This window comes from Chelonoidis abingdonii, chromosome 6 (assembly GCF_003597395.2).
Source record: "Chelonoidis abingdonii isolate Lonesome George chromosome 6, CheloAbing_2.0, whole genome shotgun sequence".
In the NCBI taxonomy this organism is placed as follows: domain Eukaryota; kingdom Metazoa; phylum Chordata; order Testudines; family Testudinidae; genus Chelonoidis; species Chelonoidis abingdonii.
This window is the reverse complement of record NC_133774.1, coordinates 67,833,696-67,854,314: the sequence shown is the minus strand read 5'-3', so window position 1 is coordinate 67,854,314 and position 20,619 is coordinate 67,833,696.

The window sequence follows — 20,619 nt, the reverse complement described above, 5'->3', positions numbered from 1 at the left end:
TGCCATGCTATGGCATCTGCCAGTGCAATCCAGGGAAAAAGAGTGCGAAATGATTGTCTGTCGTTGCTTTCATGGAGGAAGGAATGAGTGACGTCATTTACCCAGAATCACCCGCAACAATGTTTTTGCACCATTATGCATTGGGATCTCAACCCAGAATTCCAATGGGTGGAGGTGACTGTGGGAACTATGGGATAGGTACAGGATAGCTACCCATAGTGCAACGCTCCAGAAACCGACGCTAGCCTCAGTACATGGACGCACACCACCGAATTACTGTGCTTTGTGTGGCCACGTGCACTCAACTTTATACAATCTGTTTTACAAAACCGGTTTATGTAACATTGGAATAATCCTGTAGTGTAGACATTCCCACACACATTCTTTACCCCCCCACCCAGCACACAAACACTTTCTCACACAAAACCAAAATCTGAAATGGTGCCCCTGGTGAGCCAGGAGTGGCCAAAGGGCTGCAGGATGGTCATGGGCTCTGGTAAGATGCAACCCTGGTGCGACACCACAGAACTCACCTTGAGTTGCAAGACAAGTGCCAGGCACCATGAACCAGAGCAGAAGCAAAGAAGGAAGGAAGGAACACCAAAAATACTTAAATAAATGATTTCTATTAACAGTGAGATTAAAACTGCAATTAATCGCAACTATTTTTTAAATCTTGTGATTAACTGTGATTAATTACTTTAATGGTTTGACATGCTCATATATTTATTTTCTTCTTTCTCCTATTCCAGCAGGAGCAGCTGCACCACTATTTGGACACATTGGTGAGCTCCTGCTGTCAAAATGGCTGTGGAAGCCTAATATTGTGGAATACGCAATTTCCACAATATCGCATATTAAGTAGGGCTTTAAACATGTTCTAATTTCGATGAGGGCTGTCATTGTGAACCCAACAGCTGTTGTGCACATATATATTTAAAAACAAATAAATAAAGTCTGCATTTAAAGGCTGGACCTGTAATGTATATATTACTTTTTTCATACCGTATTGCATGAGGTTAAGACTTCCTCTTTGTCTGCATTTTGCCAAGCTCTCTGATGGCCTTTAATAACTGATAAGCACCAAAGCTATGACAGATGCATTATAAATAATTTTAAAATTAGATAGTAATTGAATAACTTTTGAGAAACTTATCTTCTATGATGTAACTACACTCAGAAACTTGGTCATAAAATGGATAATATACAGTGGAAGGCTTCTGGTTAAAAAAAGGGGTTACAAAATTAAAAATTGGACTAATGGTGGAGAAAAAAGGAGAAATTCTCCACTTTCTTTCAGTGGTGAATAAGACTTAAAATTTGTGATACCTCATAACCCCATGGCACCTTGCCACTTATGTGTGTATGAAGAAAACTAACTGTAAAAATATAGAAATAGATCCATGAATTCTGTGAATCGTAGGATCCTTGAAGGAAAGTATTATTGACTCAAAACTTCTTGTCATTTTTTGTCTGCAATGCACCTAGCTGAAGCATAACAGAAATCAACGGCAGCTCCAGGCACCAGAGCTCCAAGCGTGTGTCTGGGGCGGCAAGCTGTGGGGGGGCACCCTGCCAGTCCCTGTGAGGGTGGCAGTCAAGCAGGCTTCGGCAGCTTGCCTGCGGGAGGTCCCTGGTCCCACGGATTTGGTGGGAATTTGGCGGCGGGTATGCTGAAGCCGTGGGACCGACGGACCTCCTGCAGACAAGCCGCCAAAGGCAGCCTGCCTGCCATGCTTAGGGTGACAAAAAAGCTAGAGCCACCCCCAACAGAAATTCACTAAACAAGTTCAGCCACCTCAGTTTTAAATTAATTTTTTCTCAACATAGGGAACTTTGTAACAAGAAATTATTGTTAATTTAGGTCCTTGTGTACAATAATCCAACTCCCCTACAAAACATGACTGAGAGTTACAGTTATGATACTAGTCTGCAGCTCTTTTGCTATCAGTACTTTCTATCAGCAAAACATCAACTAAAAAAACTGAAGAGAAAAAAGGATCCAGTGCTATTTTCCCTCCGTATGGTTTATGGTTTGTATTTATGTACAGCAGTGCAATGATAATGGCATGTTGTTATTTGCTGCAAACTGTCTCCCAGGTTTCTCAGGTGAGAATTCCTAACTGTTTGAGGCCTTTGTTGAAGGCATCCACTTTAGCCTAAGAATGATTGACCCTCCCACATCCTTTTTTCACTTTAGTTCTTCGCACTTCTCAAGTGTTTCTTGGCAATCACTGAACTTCATCGTGATATTTGCAAATTTCATTTTCTGCTCCTTCTTTATTCTGATCCAATTGGTTTAACAGTTTCATCTAACTATTTGATGTAAGCATAAGATTGTCTTATTTTTGAATACATCTGGTCAATTAGCTGCTGTATGGATAGCTAATCCTTTATTATGTCACTGAGTCTGCTTTATTTGATTTTGGATCTCTATCTGGTCCTGTAATTGCTTGTCAGAGGCCTCAATTGACTCCTTGAAACTATGCCTGAACTTGGTGTATTTGTTTTTAAGCTCCTACCTAGCCTTCCTTGATATCTACAGTAATTGAACTATGATTGAAACTTATCAGAGCTTATGTTTTCCCTTCAGATGGATAAGCTTTTGAAAGTATGGCCACGATTTGTTTGATTTTCAGATCACTTACTACTGTACATAAAATTATTCCTAGAGTTCACCTATCTCGTCTAAAATACTAACTTGAATTGAATGGGTCTGTTGCACTTAAAAGAATCATGATGGAACCTATGACATGCAGCATTATTTACTGTGTCCACACTACATGTGTTATGCTGATTCAGACATTTAAAAAAAAGGCGAGGACTTGGGATCTGACAAGGTACGTTGTTTCTAAAACAATGCAAAACTTTGGATTTTCATTTTACTCTGTATGTGTATGTGTGTGCGCATGCGCACATATGCTCAAAAGAACATTTTCACTGAATTTTGTGTAAAAATTTGTAAGGTAGCAAAGATTTGGAACATCACTCAAGAGGGATGAAATCAATGGAGTCTAATTTTTGAGCATCACAGCTGCTTCAAAATCCTTTGCAAACTTGTAAAATGTGTCCACATTTTGTGATTTATTTGTATGGCTAAAATCATCAAATAAATAATTATTTCATGTGAAGTATTCTTATGACTTTGGTATCACGTCAGAATTTGCCCTAAAATTGTAATGTTTTCAAAGTTTTCAAAGACAGGCACCTAAAAGTGTCTGAATGCAACTATTATCCTGCCACAGTAAAGATCAGTGGAGGCTCAAGCTTGATCTGCCACATCAGTGGTTCTCAACCCACAGCCACTGTGGCCCAATTAGCACATAGCTGCAGCCCAGCTCTGTGGAAAAGGCCACCGGGCCCATACAGCGGGTTTTGGCTTCCTGGCTTCCTGTCTGCCTGGCATGGCAGGGTCCAGGCTACTTAGCTTATCTTGGTCGTGGTCACCAGCCAGCCCCACGTGGCGAGGATCCAGGGTCGGGGCTGCCAACCAGCCCCACGAGGTCCCATGGGATCCAGGGCTGCCAGCTGGCCCTGCGGGATCGGAGGTCGGGGGTTCAGGTTCCAGAGCTGCTGCCAACAGTGGGGGTCTGCAGCTTTAGGCCAGCCCCATGGGGTCAGGGTCTGGGGTCAGGGCCCGGCTGTCCTGCAAAATTCTCTCAGCAATATGTGCATGCATAAATGTTATGGGTGTGAGATGGGCATGTGCCTGTGAAAATCTGATCCACTTAAACTACAGTCGAGGACATTCTCAAAAACAGATTATTTTATGATATTTCCATCATTAGGGGCTGAAATCCCACGAGAACAGCCCTCAGCATTATTAAAGAACCCACAACTCAATCCTAGCCATGGTTTGACTTTGAACCCCAAGTCCTTGCCTTTATCCCAAACCAGATCTGAACATTGCCTCTCTGATATGCTGTATAACCCTTCAATTACATAGGACTGACACTTGGATTTGAAAACTTTAGTTTTCCTGAAGCATAGCTCTGTTACTCAAGGATAATGCTATCAGTGTCTTTGTACTTCAGTAAATAGCCAGTAAAATTAAGGTAGTTAGCAGGTTTGGAACAAGTGTTTGAATGGATAACTATTAGAGTGCCTTCTGGGAATTACAAAAACACACCAATTGTATTTTTGAATAAGAATAATAATTAATAATAATAAAAAATAATAATGAAACCACTGCCTGGTAACTCTTATGTTAATAGTTTATATGTATTCCATATACTTCCGGATGTATTCCAGCCTTACAAGCAAGGTTGCAATGTGATACCAAGAATATGCTCAGATTCCGTGGGAGACTTTTGTATCACATATAGGACATACAGAACATTCAAATTATTCTTAAGATAACACAAAGATATTTCTCATGATAGTGAATCAGCTTTACATGCACAGATGGTATCACAGCTTTTCACTATGTTTTTCACTGGAAGGTTGTGTTGTACAATTTTCAATTTCCTTCTTAGGAAACACAGTATGCAGCATGTCTTAGGCAATCAAAGGTTTAATGTATACCCCAATGCCTCACCAATTTTTGTACTATTTGGCAAGGCAGCACATCTGGTATTCGACAAAAGGAGAAGATGCTGCCCAGTCAAATAAATGGGTTGACATTTTTGCACTTAAGGCTGAGTCAGAGGTGAATGTGAGTGATTATTTTAATTATACTCATATCTGTATGACATAGTTAAAGAACCTGAATAACCTATTGAAGTAGAAAATATGTTTAAAGGGCCATTCCCACCACTGACATATGCATCTTGATGATCTTGGAGACAGGAAGAAAAATAAACAACACTAAGCATTTCACTGAACTAAAAGACTATTATATTTGATTGCTAAGCTTCTTTTGTAAATTACGTTTACAATAACATTCAAAACGTATTTCTCTATATGAATAAATGATCTGTAATTTGTGGTTTGGTTCCAATCCATACTATATTCAAGCCTATTATGTGCATCCTCTTTTTTCTGGCACACCACTTAGAATATACTTGACCTCCTAAAGTGTTCATCTATGAGTGTTGCCATTTATTTTCTAAGCAGTTATGGATATTTTACCATGAGAATTTATTTGTAACTGTCTTGTTACAATGCATACAAAGATTAACTTACAATATAGTAAATGAATCCTGTTAACAGCTTATAAAAATACCTTGCACTAAAAGTATATATTTATTGCAATGTATTTTATCAGATATGTAAAAAATAAATTATGTCTTAGGTATAATAGGTTAGGTTTCTAATATTTTAAGTAAATAAATTGAGGCAAAGTTTCAGAGGAATAAAATATAATGTAGAGGCAGTGAAATACTGCATTTTGTATAAGTAAGGTAAATAATTTACTTTATAATAATTATATCGACACAGAAAGTATGCACCTGTATTGAATTTTCTTATTTTTCAAATGTGATGCAAGCAGGGACAGTAAATAACAATCTGACTTCCGTTTCTAGAGGATGAACACCAACACGTTATGCAGATCTACAGTAGAGATATCTTCAAATAGTTACATGGTTAAATATAAATGTCCGAAAATGTTAAACCCTGTAGCTTTTCTTGAGTTTTCAATTGTCAGTCTGTTAACAGCACTACATCAATCTAAGGAGAAGCTGTAATCTTCTCCATGCTTATAAAATATTCTGTCAACTGTTGGGATTGATAAATTAATGTCAAATGAAAAATAAATTACTGGATATGATTTTTTTTTAAAGTAGGAAATAAAACTAAATGCAGGCTACTAGTTGGCTATAAGCTGTACCTGCGATGGGAGAGATGAAAAGAAACTAAGTCAAATAATGTTCTTAAACTAACTTCTATTCCCTAATGATCTAGCAGACAATTGATGCTCGCTCTGTGATGTTTTTGAAGTCACGGAAACAAAAAGCAAGTAGTTTGGGCATGCACAGTACATCTCTCACTCTGAGTTCACTAGGAGATCGAGGTCAGTATATGGTCCTATATATGATATAGTCAATCGGTCTGGGAGATTTAAAATATTTGTTATGATGTTGAATATAAGCAAGGTAAATAAATATTGAAAAGCAACCATTCTGAATTGTGAAATACTTATGGGGTGACTACAGTATCTTTTTTTTAAAAAAAAAAATAGCAGAATTAATTAAAGCAATGTGGAAAGAGAGAGGGAGAGAGAAAGGGCAAGCATACATATGTTACCCAATATGTAATTCACTATCATGTAGGGAAGATTGCAATGTGAAAAATATATTAGTCAGGAGCAGTACTTCAAGCTTGTGTTAAGCAGCGTAAATACCAAATGAGCACATAGAGTTTTAGACTTTTATTATTCAACTGAAATAGATAGAAAATGCTCTGCATTTTATTATCATCATGGCAATGCAGGAACAATCTATTTTCCGCATTTTTATCCATATCTTTAGAGCAAAAACAAAAGGGTATTTTTGGCGTGCAGAATGTTTTCTTGTAAAGTAATAATATTATTCTATCAGCACTCAGTGTGCCGACGTATTTTTCAGCATTCCTCTTTTAATTAACTTGTCTTACAAACACAAGCGACCAGATGAACACAATTTATCCACAGCATGTATTTTCAGTTAGGAGGCAGATAATTATTGCTCACTGCAGAAATAATGTTCTTCTACTTGCTCGTGTAAAACAAACTTTAAATGTCATTTTACAGCAATAAAGATTACACAGCATAGGGCAATCTTAAGATATGGCAATTATGAAGAGGAACTTCTCATTAACCTGGAGATCAGAGGTCAGGGACGAGCGCCAATTGCTAATACAAACCTAAATTGGTTTGTGCTAAATGTAATGATCTAATAATCATGGAAATGGGGACAGTAAAAACTAACAGCTATTGTGGTACATTTCCAAACAGATTCATACAATCTGTAAACATAATCTGGATAATGTCACTTACTGCCACTGCTTTCTCTTGCTCTTGGGTAAATCTAGTTGTGTATTCCAGGAAGAATCATGGTGCACACAGTAGTTGCTACATGTTACAGGGAGAAATTACCTTTCTTAATAAACTAGAGGCAGCTTTGTAACATTAAAATGTATTGTTTCGATTAAAGGAAACAACCACCACATAATCTTTAAACATTAAGAGAAAATTGCATTTTCAAACACAAGTGCTACAATAGCTCTAAACATATTTACTTTATAACATTTTAACATTTTATAGAATGTGGTAGAAAAAGTAGAGAAACATAGCAGACTAGTTATTTTAAACTATAAATTAAATTATACTGTTTTCAAAGTTCTCAAGGACTCAGTTTAGTGCTATGCAGATAATTAGATTTATTTGTTTTTAAAGCCAATGGGCTGAATTGTGACTTTTTCCTTAAATACATGAGTTTTACTCATAGGGCAACCACTTACTTTCTGTCATGATATTATTTAAATGTGAAATGTACTGTAAAATAAATATTGACCTACAGCAAAGACAAAAATAATTATGCTATATTGGACAAATGGTCTTTTCATTTCACAAACACCAGGACATCAAATAAAACAGTTAGTAAGTTTATATTCATTTGTGGTCTCTAGGAGCTCATCAGCCAAACTGAGGGAGGGAAGTTTCAATGACTTGAGGGAAAATGTCTGTTAATATAACCATTAAGGGTGAAATTGAAGAGAAAGTAGCTATATCATGCCTTGTAACTCCAAAAGCTAATCTCTTCTATCTAACTTAACCAGTATAATAGGGCCTTAGTATTCAGAAAGAAGAATAAGGCCATGTCTATACTGCAGGGACTATAATGGCACAGCTATGGTGCTGTAGTGCAGAAGGGAGGTGGGTTTCTATCACTGCAAGGACACCACCTTTCCAAGCAATGGTAGGTTGACAGAAGCATTCTTGACCTCACTGCATCTACACCAGGGGTTGGGTCATCATAACTTCAGCACTCAGTAGTGTGGATTTTTCACTGCTCATTGAACCATAGCTATTTCAACCTAAATTTTAAATGTAGGCCAGGCTTAATTTTCTGTAACAGCGTATACCAGCTCTCTAAAGTTTATGAGGAAACCCTCTTCCTGGCCAGTGTTACCCCATTCCAAGAACAATCCCTGTGGGACAAGGAGCACAGTCACTGAGGGAGAAGAGGTCCACTTCCCTCATTAGTGAGGGACAAGGCTGATGAAAAGCAGTTCTAAGCAGCATCTCCCTGAGACCCAAGAAAGCAGGGACTGTTGACAAATGTAGCCCACTGGGTAGCCATGGTCCATGACAGTAGTCCTAACCTGCGGAAAAGAATGCTGAAACTTAAGGGGATTTTAAAATCAGAAATCCAGGGAGAAAGCTGTATGAAGCCAATTGTGCTTGGTGGTGTCCTTGGGAATTATAGATAAGTAGCTAAAATTATTTAAATTCCACATATCATTTGCTCCTTTTCCATCTGTGGTTCATCATACTAGACTATCTCTCAATATGAGGATGATGTCTGCCAGGGGGAAAAGTCATTGATGAGACTTAAGATAGCTGAGGACTCCAGTTCATGATTTACAGGTTTTTCCATATATGTGACAGGCGGTTGTTTGGAAAGAGCAAACTTCTGGCCAGGATGGTATATCCTTTTCTTCCTCTTCTGCCATTTCTCAGACTTTTGAGCAAGGCAAGTCTCTTAAAAGGCTGAGGCTTGATATGTGATGCAATGCCACTGCAGTCTATTTTTAGCCAGCTCTTCTCAATTTGTGGGGTCAATGCCTCCATGGGTCCTCTTACCATGATTAAGTTGAGAAAAGAAGACTTTCTTTGAAAGATGAGTATCAGTCATCCTCATACAATGACCATCCCTGTGAATTTGATGTTTCAGAATCTTTGCCACAACACTGGTGATGTTAGTTGCAGAGAATGCCGTCATTGGTGTGAAAGTCTTCCCATCTGATACAGAGAATCTTCATAAGGCAGCATTACTGGTACCACTCCAAATGCTTAAGATGGCTTTGGTATGTCACCCATGTCTCACACCATAAAGAACAGTGGGGATGACTACAAGATCTTAGCTTCCATCTGCAGACCTCTTTTAGTAAAGACAAGATGGAGCAACTTCCCAAAGAATACCCTGGCACAATGGATCCTATGTTCAAGATTGGCTGTCTGGGAGAGGTGGCTACCAAGGTAAGGGAAATGCTCAATGTTTTCCAGGGGTTCACAACCGATGATAATTTGTGGAAGAACAGGGGCAACTTATGCTGAGGAAGGCTGATGGAGCACCTTAGTCTTCTGAATGTTGAGGAAAAGTCCCAGGCTATTATAGCTGCCTGAGAAGTGATCTAGGGTGGATTTCAATTCAGTCTCAGTGTGTGCGAGGATAGCACAGTTGTCAACATACTGAAGGATGGTAATAATAGTCCTGGTTACTTTAGTTTTAGAATGAAGACATTGCAGATTGAAGAGCTGGCCATCCATGTGATACTCAATCCCAGTTCCAGAAGAAAGGTGATCACGAATAAGAATCAAGTTGTTTGTTTTCTAACAGAAAGATAAGGTATAGTGGGGAAATGTCTGTATAAAACTGCAGCAGGAAGTCTAGACTTTTCATCCAGCTTTCTATTCTTTCTTAAAAGTATGTGTAAATATGGTAAAGGGACTCGACTATGTATGGGTATATATGATATAGGGTGTATTCAGAGTTCTTGGGAGAGGAGGTAGCCCCTTCCTCTGAGAAAGTGGGAAGTAGTGGCCCCTCCCCTTAGGGGGAGGGGAAGTGAATGTTTGGAGGAGAAGAGGAGGATGGTGGAAAGACAGGGTCAGGCAGATGAGAGCATGAGAAAGAGACAGAGAGAAATAGAGAATCTGAGAGTAAATGGAGAGAAACAAGGTGAGGGGAGAAGGCAGCCAAAGGAATGGAGGGAAACCAGGATTAAGAGAAACTGAGAGTAAGTGGGGAGGCTAAGATGAGCAGGAAAGACAGATGTGCAGAAAGGTTCCCTTCAGTTTAAGTCTGGTTGGTCAGGTCAGTTCATATTTGATGGCGTGTTCCTGAGCATTTGTTCCTGTTTAATCCTGATAATCTGATCTGGTCATCTCTTATTCTTGATCCATTTGGTCCTGGAGAGCTGGAATAAGAGAACCAAAGTTCTGTCACATCCCATGATCTGGTCTGATGTGCACTCCCACAAGCAAGCACCATTGTAGTCGAGTCCAGCTCTTCAGGAAGTTATAAGAGGTGCTTGAGGCTCATAGACTGACTTGGACATTAGACAGACCCTAGTAAGATATTTGAGGAAAGGGAAACCTTGACCTTAATAGTAATAATTATTAACCTATAAGATAATAGCCTGTTCAGATAGATAGATAGATTATTTAGAAGGTTATATTTGGTTAAGTACACTTAGTAGTAAGTTAGTGTGTGTGTGTCTGTGTATTCAAATTATATACAGTATATTTAATTATATATATATATATATAATTTGAATACACACACACACACACACACACATATATATATGTATAATGTTATTATAAGAAGGTGGAATTCAGTCCCATTTATTCCAGTTTAAATAAAATCCCTGTTATGATTTGGCAACTGGTTGTATTATTTTATCTACCATTAAATAACTTTTATCATTGTATAACGCCCTGTCAAGGTTCCTTCCCCACTCTGAACTTTAGGTACAGATGTGAGGACCTGCATGGACACTTCTAAACTTAATTACTAGCTTAGATCTGGTATCACCGCCACCATCCAGAATTTTCAGTGTCTGGATCACTCCCTGTCCCCCCAAAACTTTCCCCTGCCTGGGTAGCCTTGAGGGACTTCACCAATTCCCCGGTGAACACAGATTCAAACCCCTTGGATCTTAAAACAAGGAGAAATTAATCATCCTCCCTCCTTTTCCCTCACCAATCCCTGGTGAGTCCAGATCCAATCCCCTTGGATCTAAAAACAAGGAAAAATCAATCCGGTATTAAGAAAAAAAAGGCTTTTAATTAAAGAAAGAAAGGTAAAAATCATCTCTGTAAAATCAGGATGGAAAATACTTTACAGGGTACTCAGATACATATAGCCCAGAGGAACCCTCTCTAGCCTTAGGTTCAAAGTTACAGCAAACAGAGGTAAAATCCTCTCAGCAAAAAGGAACATTTACAAGTTGAGAAAACAAAAATAAAAACACGCCTTGCCTGGCTGTTACTTACAAGTTTGAAATATGAGAGACTGGTTCAGAAAGATTTGGAGAGCCTGGATTGATGTCTGGTCCCTCTTAGTCCCAAGAGCGAACAAACCCCAAAACAAAGAGCACAAACAAAAGACTTCCCCCCACCAAGATTTGAAAGTATCTTGTCCCCTTATTGGTCCTTTGGGTCAGGTGTCAGCCAGGTTTCCTGAGCTTCTTAGCCCTTTACAGGTAAAATGATTTTGGTGTCTCTGGCCATGAGGGATTTTATTGTATTGTATACAGGAGGGCTGTTCCCTTCCCTTTATAGTTATGACATGCCCACTGACCCACTTTCACCTGCTGAATAAATTATATCACCACTATGATGGACAATTACTAAATCTTGGTCAGTGGTTTTGGGGATGTATTTCAAATTATAACACAATAGCCCTATTTTGAGAGGTCAATTTACACACATTCACCACATTTTTTCTTTCTTTTTTCTTTTTAAGTAATTAGTACTACACGGGGTCAATTGTGGTTTTGTGGCAAGCTCATATAAAGAGCAGCACTTTGTTGCACTCCTCCAGGAGCAGATAAGGAAACAGATTGTGACCAGTGCAGGTGGGTAAAATGTGCCTTATGCCCTCTTATTTCTCTGGCAGGGATAACTCACACGTTACACAAGTGCACACTATGGATCCCAAACTAGACTTGGGAGCCCTGGTTTCAGTTCTTTGCTCTGCCATCGACTTCCTGTGTCTCTTCCTTACTAAGTCTCTCTGTGCCTCAATTCCCCACTTTAAAATGAGAATAATAGTACTTCCTTACCTCACTGGGATGTTGTGAGGATAAATACTTTAAATGAAACATTTTAGCTACTGATGACAGATACTATATTAGAGTGATGCACTTGTAGTACCTAGTTTTATTTTTAAAGTATCATGCCAACACCTTCCCCCCTGTACTCCAAAGTGCAACAGAGTAAAAATGAAAGTAGGTCATAATGTAACCTAGTTTTAATTAACTCTGTTTATAGTTAAGTGGATTGGAAGTCCCAGTTTGATTCAGTGGACTATCACAACACTTATAGTGAAATGTCATTTCTCTTGTACTACAGTGAAGCTTCATTTCAATGCAAATAGGTTCAGTTTTACTAATCCTCTTAAAATTCAGGAGTGAGTTGGGGTAAAGAGGACTCCCTACTCCATATCTGACTGCTTGATCTGGCTGGTCTTGCTCTGAGGGTTGGTGAAGATATGTCTTTTCAGATTCTCCACTCATCATATTAAAGCTGGAATGGGAAATGGGAAATCCTTTGTTTTCATAGTGAAACTTCACTTATCGTGAATTTGTTTATATGAAAATAAGTATTTAATTATTAGATTGTGTTAATCTATAGTAAATATGATACAACAGATGCACTCTTAAAATTCACACAAATCAATCCAATTAAGGGGAAAGGATCCTTTATAAAAAGTAAAAGAAAAGAGCTGGGATGGAGATTGGTGATATATTTCAGGCCGACAGTAGATACAGAAAATCTAAACCTTTCAAACAGAAAAGACTTCAGGAGGATTTTATAAAATTAGGTAGAGGTGAACTGACATGGATGCTAAACTGGAGCACATTCTACACTTTAGAATGCCCAGAAAAGGCATAATTTCTTAATACAAGTTCAGATCCCTAGAAGGTGGGTGGTATCTGACCATGGATACTCACCATAATGAGACTCAAGAGAAAGGCCTCAAGTAATTAGAGCTTAAAAACAATATTAATTTAAATAGCTCCTCAAGTTTTAAAATAGCCATGTAAAAAACAAGGTAATGCTACTCTGATAGTATCTTATATTAAAGAGTCTATATGCTGCTTCCTTCTTAACAAGTCACAAACAATCCTGGTGTCCTGATCTACACCCTGGTTAAAAAAAAAAAGAAAATTGTAAGATTCAGGCCTTATGCTGATGAGGACGTGTTGTTGCAAAGTAAGCTTGGATAACTAAAACTACACTCTCTGTAAAGTGAATGAATACAAATTATAATCATGCTTTGTTTGACTTGTGGCTTTCCATGGAAAGGCTGATTCTAAGATTTTAAACTTTTTAAAAGATTCCTTCTTGATTAAACGCCAACTCTCAGATCCTGTGCTATTGGTGTTAGGCAATTGGTAACGTCGTTAGATCTCAAATGTTTTTGATATCCATAGGTATGTTTTCTACATAAATCAACTGCCCTTTCATTACTCTCTAGAACAGCCCTTTCCTTTTCCTTTCTGACCACGGTCAGTATTCTTGGTGGAATTATGGCATTGCAGCTGGCTCTGGGTCTCTGCAGTCTTGTGGATTTTAGCTTCATTTAGAATAGCACTCTGTCCATTTTAGTTGTATATCTGACTTCCAGTAGGTTCCACGGTGCTCAGCAATTTGCTTTGTGGCCAAGGCATTCATGTGAAGTCAATGACACTATTTGTATAAAAGGGATGGAGCTCAGAGGAACAGGGATTACAAACTCTATCCTTCTATGGTTTTAATGGCTATCCAGACTCATCATCCTTATAGTTTATACATATATGTCAATAGATAAATGCAAAAATATGCTCTGTCCTGCAGCATTCACATTTATGCATATTCAAAGCCTCAATATTTATTGCCTGCCAGGACTAATTGCATTTTACAAGCCCAGGAGCACAGGGCAACATGAGGCTCAGTTCCTTGTAGCTCTTGTTATTTGAAGGAACAGAAACATTGTACTGGAAGGTTCTTCAACACAAAAATCTGCAGTTAGCCCCTATAACATGTGGAACTTTTCCTTTCAGTGCTAAAATATTTGAAAAAGGAAGCATTGTACAGTTATACATTCTGTCCTTGAGACCTGAATGTGTAGAGTAAGGTTAAGAGGCAATTATAAGAAAATATGAACTATGTCTCTACAAAAATACAATGAGTAGTATTCAGATTAGCACTTGAGCCCCAGTTAAGTAGCACCTCCAGGACAATTAATGTGGAAAAGCATGGTTGTCAATCTGGATGTACCTTAGAACTCAGGGTACTTATTTGGGAAATAAGAAGAGAAGGTCACCTGGAAGACAACTGGTGTGTGTATACACCTTCAATAGAACATTTTAAGTCAGAAAAGTGTTTGAAATTAGATTGGAACAAAAACTATTTTTTCAAATAATAAATACAATTCTGGGAAACATACAATGGACATTTCATAAGAGATAGTCCATATCCTCTGCAGATTGCCTTTATAAAGAAGTGGTCAGCAACGAGGAGAGCAGATCAAAGTAACAAATTTATAACTGAGGTACCCAAAGGAGACAGAGGGAGCAATTGGAAATGATACGTGACACATGGTTGGATGGCTGATGCTGAGAAATGCTGTCATGCTGAAAAAGAGAAGGAAACAATTTGGAGCAGAAAGAATGCTTTCTCTTGAAATGTAAAACTTTACTTATTCATGGTAACTACGGATATGTCTACACTGCAATAACATAACCATGGTTTGCCTGTGTCAGCTCCCTTAGGCTTATGGGGCTACAAAATTACAATGTAGATGTTCTAACTTGGGCTGGAACCTTGGTTCTCACCATTGCAGGATCTCAAATTCTGTAATCCAACCTGAGCCCAAATATCTACACTAGTCCTGCAGCCTGAGCCTTGTAAGTCCTATGAGTTAACCGACATAAACTAGCTGTGGGTACTTTATTGTAGTGTAGACATATCTACAAAGGCATACTTATCAGGGTTAGCTTTTGCAGAGTTTGCATAGTTATGCTATGCATAGAGCTAATGTGATATTTTTTCTTGCTCTTCTTCATACATCTTCTTTTACTACAACACAGATTGTTTCAGTCTATTTCTGAATGTTATGCAAGCTGTCCTGAAACAATGAAACAATTTTCAACCTGTAAGAAGAGGCAATAAAGGAAAGGTGCCTGGAGCTGACTCTACCCAGGACTGTCAGTCCAGAAGACATGGACTATGGAAGGAGTCCTCTTCCATAAGTATGTCATTTAAAAAGTATGATCCATCAGATCCACAGAAAGCACTTGGACCTGAGCCAGAGCCTCCTCAAATCAATGGACGGATTTCCACTGATTTCAATGAGATCAAACTCGTAATGTCACAGAAGGCCTGAATTCAAGTGTCAGAGGGTGACAGGTTGCCAATGAATTTTTCTTCTTTGATATTTGATTAATTGATGTTTTATTCAAAATTAATAACTCAATATTGGGATCTAGCCTCATTCTTAATTCAAGTTAATTTTATTATAGATATAGCCTAAATCTTTCTTTAAGATAGTCTCATTTATTTTGACTTTTTATTTCAATAAAGAACAGAAATAAACTCTGTTCTTTGTTTTGACCATGGCATAGTGGTATATATCAAAAGCAGCTATCATGAATTAAAGGATTTATATTTAGAATAATAATCCCAGCAGACAAGAAGATTTAATTTAATGGAAGGGTTCAGTCTCAGCTGAGAACTTGATATGAACTGATCATCTGTTAGAATATAGCTTTCATTAACTCTGAATGGAAGCAAATCATGGGTAACAGTTATTGTTTTATTCTGGGTTACTGTAACTTTTGTAATATAAAATATAGATGAATGTTCCCCAGAACAAGCTGGGCATGTAACTCCTGTTGACATTAATGCATCAAGAGGGAACAGACAATAGGGAATGATTAGATATTTTTTTCCATTTGGAAGAAGGATAAATATAAACCATACCCATGCTGAATGTGAATAACAAGATGGATTTATTTAATAATTAGAGGAAGTGAAATTCTGCCCTCAGATATGTGCATATAACTCCCATTGAAACTCTGCTTATAGTTATGATATATTTTCCACACACTAAGTGCAAATCATGTTCTTTAATCTATATGGTTTTTATTTTAGATGAGAGAAAACAAACCAAAAAGGAACAATTATAAGTTTATATGATTAAAAAGAGACTGTTACTCATTCTGAATTGGCTCACAGTAGCATAGCACACAAAATTATAGGTAAATTCCAGTAATAACACCTCGCTCCTATATAGCTCTTTTCAGAGTATGTCTCAAAGGGCTTTACAAAGAAGGTAAGTGTGATTATTGCCATTTTACAGGTCGGGAAACAGAAGCACAAGGAGGTGAAGTGGCTTGCCCAAAGTCATCCAACAGGCCAATGAAAGAGCTGGGAATAACATTAGATCTCTTGAATCTTAAGGGTACAGTATGAAGTAAATAATCATAACACAGTCCCTAAATTTACCTAGTTGCAGAGGGTATACCACTGTGGCCTGGGTGCAATCTTGCTGAAAATACTAGATTTTAACCTATTCTCCATAGCAATAGAATTTGGCCTAATGGGAATAATGTATATGCATCTGAATACAGCATTTGGTATTCAAAGTAGTAGAAAAGACGTAACATTTATCAGTAAATTAGTTGTCATAGTATACTACTATTTTTTATTGAAATCTTTGCAGTAACTTTTACTATTTGAAAGCCTGTTTATGTAGAGATTGGCAAATTTCAAAAATTGTTAATGAAAAAGTATGATTTGTAATGATTTCTAATCAAATTCTAATGATAAAGACTAGAAGGGATTAAGGGAGAAGATGCTTTTGATGAAAGTAAATAATTTAACTGAGAGAACAGAGCTGTTGAAGACAAGTATAAAATATGACTAGGTAACACCATCCAGTGGTCATCCCCTGCAGCTCATACACAGTGCTTCCCTATGGAATATTGTACATCACAGTTCCTTTCTGCTGATACATTTGTCATATATGGTTAAAAAGAATTGATTGGTGAAAGTTAGAGACAAAAAATGCTCATTTGGACCTTATTTTGCAAAAAGACACCATTATATCTAAACCAAGAAAGAAAATAGGTAGACAGACAAATTCGAGAGATGCTTGTAATTAACACACTGAGCTATATATCTATACATTATGTACATTATGCTTCGTTAAATATTTCTGTCTTCTCAGAATAAGTGAAGCCATCTTGTTCAAAAAGAATAGCATTCTGCAGTAAACTACTATTTGAATGAAAGCTCTCAATTTGATCATTCTTTCTCATGGGAGAACTACGGGGAGTAAGAAGATGTTTTTTATGCTTTTCTTCCCAGCTATTTAGAAAACAGAATTTATCAAACAGCAGGCTTTTATCAAGAATTTAAGTAGAGGCTTCCGTACCATTTTTTTTGTGATTGTGCTTCCCTTAATTCTGTTGGCATAGAATTTATATATTATCTATCCAGATTACCTTGTATCACAAAAGCCCAGCATGGTGTATATATTAATGACTCAGCAATTGGTTTGGTATTAATATGGGGATCTTTGGACATACATAAGTCGGTTGGCTATTCTAAAGCCCAGACCCATATTGTCTAAGCACATTGGGAATGGATTTTATATCATTACATCACAAGTTACTGGAGCAACCTTGTCTTTTCAATTGGTCTCACACTTTATTCACATCCATTCAGAACTATGTTGTTTGAGATTTAAAAAAAAAGTCCGTGATAAGCTTTTGAAAAGTTTTTTTCCTTATAATAATATGAAAACCTCCTTCAGTGCATTGAAAGTATTTTAATCAGTGTTTAGATTTTTCTGGGTATAAAGTGTGTAAAAAAGAGTCGTGTTCTTAAACTTTAGGCTTAAGGTTTTCTAACAAATATGATTTAAACTTCTTTAAAATATACTGAGTGCTCTCTGGGATTTTCTTTCCAGGGACTCAAAGGGATATATTCATAATATAACATCCTTAAATCCCAGACCTGCATTGTCTAGGCACAAGTGGGAATGGATTTCATTTCACTATATCACAAGCTACCAACACAAACCTTGTCATTTTGATTTGTCACACAGTTTCTTTTTTTTCTTTTTCTTTTTTTTGTATCTAGTGTATCTGATATTCACATCTCCTTAACCCAATGCCACAGACTACTAGTCTGGAACAAAACTTAATCTCAGTCTTGAATATAATGGAAAAGTTAAAATCACAAAAGAATATGATAATGGTCACGTCTGCTACTATGAGTTCCAAGCTCTTATGCTTAGTAAGTCCTTCTAGTTCATTAGCCAAAGTTGAATTTCAACCTGCTGCCTCTGCCACTGCTATCACTGTTCTGCTCAGTGGCACAGAGATTGTGATAACAAAAGAGAACATTCCTCCAAAATCCTTTTTAGCTTCCACGGGAAAAGAAGAAATCATAAAGATGATACCGTGACTTACTTTTTGGCTGTACTTTCTCAGTAGTTAATTGTCTGTCCCTTGTAGCATAGCAAAAGCCAATTTAAAAGTTTTCTATTGGTCCTTTCCTTTTGGTAGCCACTATAATTTTATCATATTTGATAGCACTCCCAAAATACAGAATGTCAGAGGGTGTTAAAAAGTAATAATCCGGAGCAAAACCAGTCTGTTGCAAATGAAAAAGACCAAATTCTGACCCACAGACTACTTAAACATGTTTATTCTACAAAAGCATTGAGTCTTCTTTTGTAATCCACTCCACTCTTATTCAAAAGCAGGAATTACAGCTCTGCTTTCGCATACTCAACCTGTGCCTACAGATCCCACTCAGGGAGAGTTGTTTGCTTACAAAATAAATTTTGCCTGAATGAGAGTTTCAGGTTTATGTCCAATTAAAGTAAAGATAGCAAAGTTTGCTGCATATAGTTCCATCAGTCATTTACCTATCCTGACAGGCTTGTAATCTAGTCAGTTTTCTCTGCATTTAGTACCTTCGTAATACATTATTTATCCACCTGCTTTGGGATTACCCAACAGTATGGATACCTATAAGTCTTTTAAGTCAGTGGTTCCCAAATGCTTGAAAGTTGAGCCCCCATTCTGGAAAATGAAACCATTCACAACACCAATTGCAACCCCTCAATAAGTTATGAATAGCCTGACCATCATAATTTATACTTGTGCGTGCACACCATCCAGTCCCTCTCCGCTCAGTGGCATGCCCCGCACTTTTGGAAACGCTGTTCTAAATAAAAAAGTATGAGGACTAATCTCAATTTATTGTTGCGTGTGTAATCAGTGTATTCATTTCCTTTTCCCAGAGCCATAATTGTTTTTAATACTATCCTCAGTGGGAACATTGTCATATCTGCATTTTACTTTTTGGTGAATACTCAGGCCTGGTCTACACTGCAGACTTAGGTTCATGGAAGCTGCCTTAAGTTGACCTAATAATGTGTCCCTTCTGCCAGCCTAACTCACCTGTAATGTCAGCTTCATTACTCCACCTCCACGAGAAGCATAACGCTTAATTCGATGTTGGTGGGTTGTCAGAGAGGCAGTGTAGACACAGTTTCATGTAATTCAATTGTAACGGCCCCCAGGAGGTGTCACACAATGCTCTGCTGTGACCATTCTGGAGATCGTTTTCAACTCTGCAACAGTCAGGTACATAGGAAAGAGCCCTTCCCCTGTTAAAGCACTCAGAGTTTTGAATTCCTATTTCCTGTTTGATCAGTGCAGAGAGCTCGCCAGCTGATTATGGAGATTCAATATCCCAAACATGCTCCAGCCTGGAGTACATAGGAGGTGGTGGATCTTATTGGTCTGTGAGGAAAAGAATCTGTGCAGGCACAGCTCCGATCCATCTGAAGAAATATAGACATCTGTGAAAAGATCTCATGAAGAATGTGGGAGAAGGGCTGCACCAGGGGCATGCAGCAGTGCCATGTGAAAATAAAAAAACTTTGGCAAGCATACCAGAAGACAAGGGAGACAAATATTCATTCTGGTTCTCCCCAATAGACATGCCACTTTTACAATGAGCTGCATGTGATTCTCAGTGGTGATCCCATCAGTACCCCCAAATGCAGCAGAACACATCTCAGGAGTCTGAGTCCCAGGCCACTTCAGGCAACAATGAGGAGGATATTCAGGACAAGGAAGAGGAGGAGGAGAAAGGGAGACAGGCAAGCAATGGATCCATTCTCCCTGACAGACAGGAACTTTTTTTAACTCCTAAGCCCAGCCGGTTGCAGGACAGCATAGTGGCCAAGAGTGATCCTGAGGAAGGCACCTCTGGTGAGTACACATCTCCAATCAAACTGTTGGGGTTACATGTTCTTATATTTGATGTTTAATCTGAACAAAAAATGAGGTTAAGTGTGTATCTGCTTCCCGGTGGCCACTTCAGGTACATAGTGGGTGCATCCCCAGAAAGACAGTTTATGTGCACTGGTTGGCTCAGGAATCCTCCATGGAGATCTCAGGAAACATTCATGGAGGTACTTTGCAATCCTTTGCAGAAGGTTTCTGGGGAGTTCTGCTTTATTTTTTTCACCACAGTAGGCCACTTTCCCATGCTATTCTAATATTAACTCTGCTGGCATTATTGCAGTACACAGCATAAGGACCAGGTCTGTACAAATGGACTTGCTTTCTCTGCTCACAATTTTATCAGACTTAACAGGTTATCTTAAGTTATCAGGTTAACTTATTATTTTGTTCTTTCTGTTTCTTTGTGTGTGTACAATAAAAGCAAACACT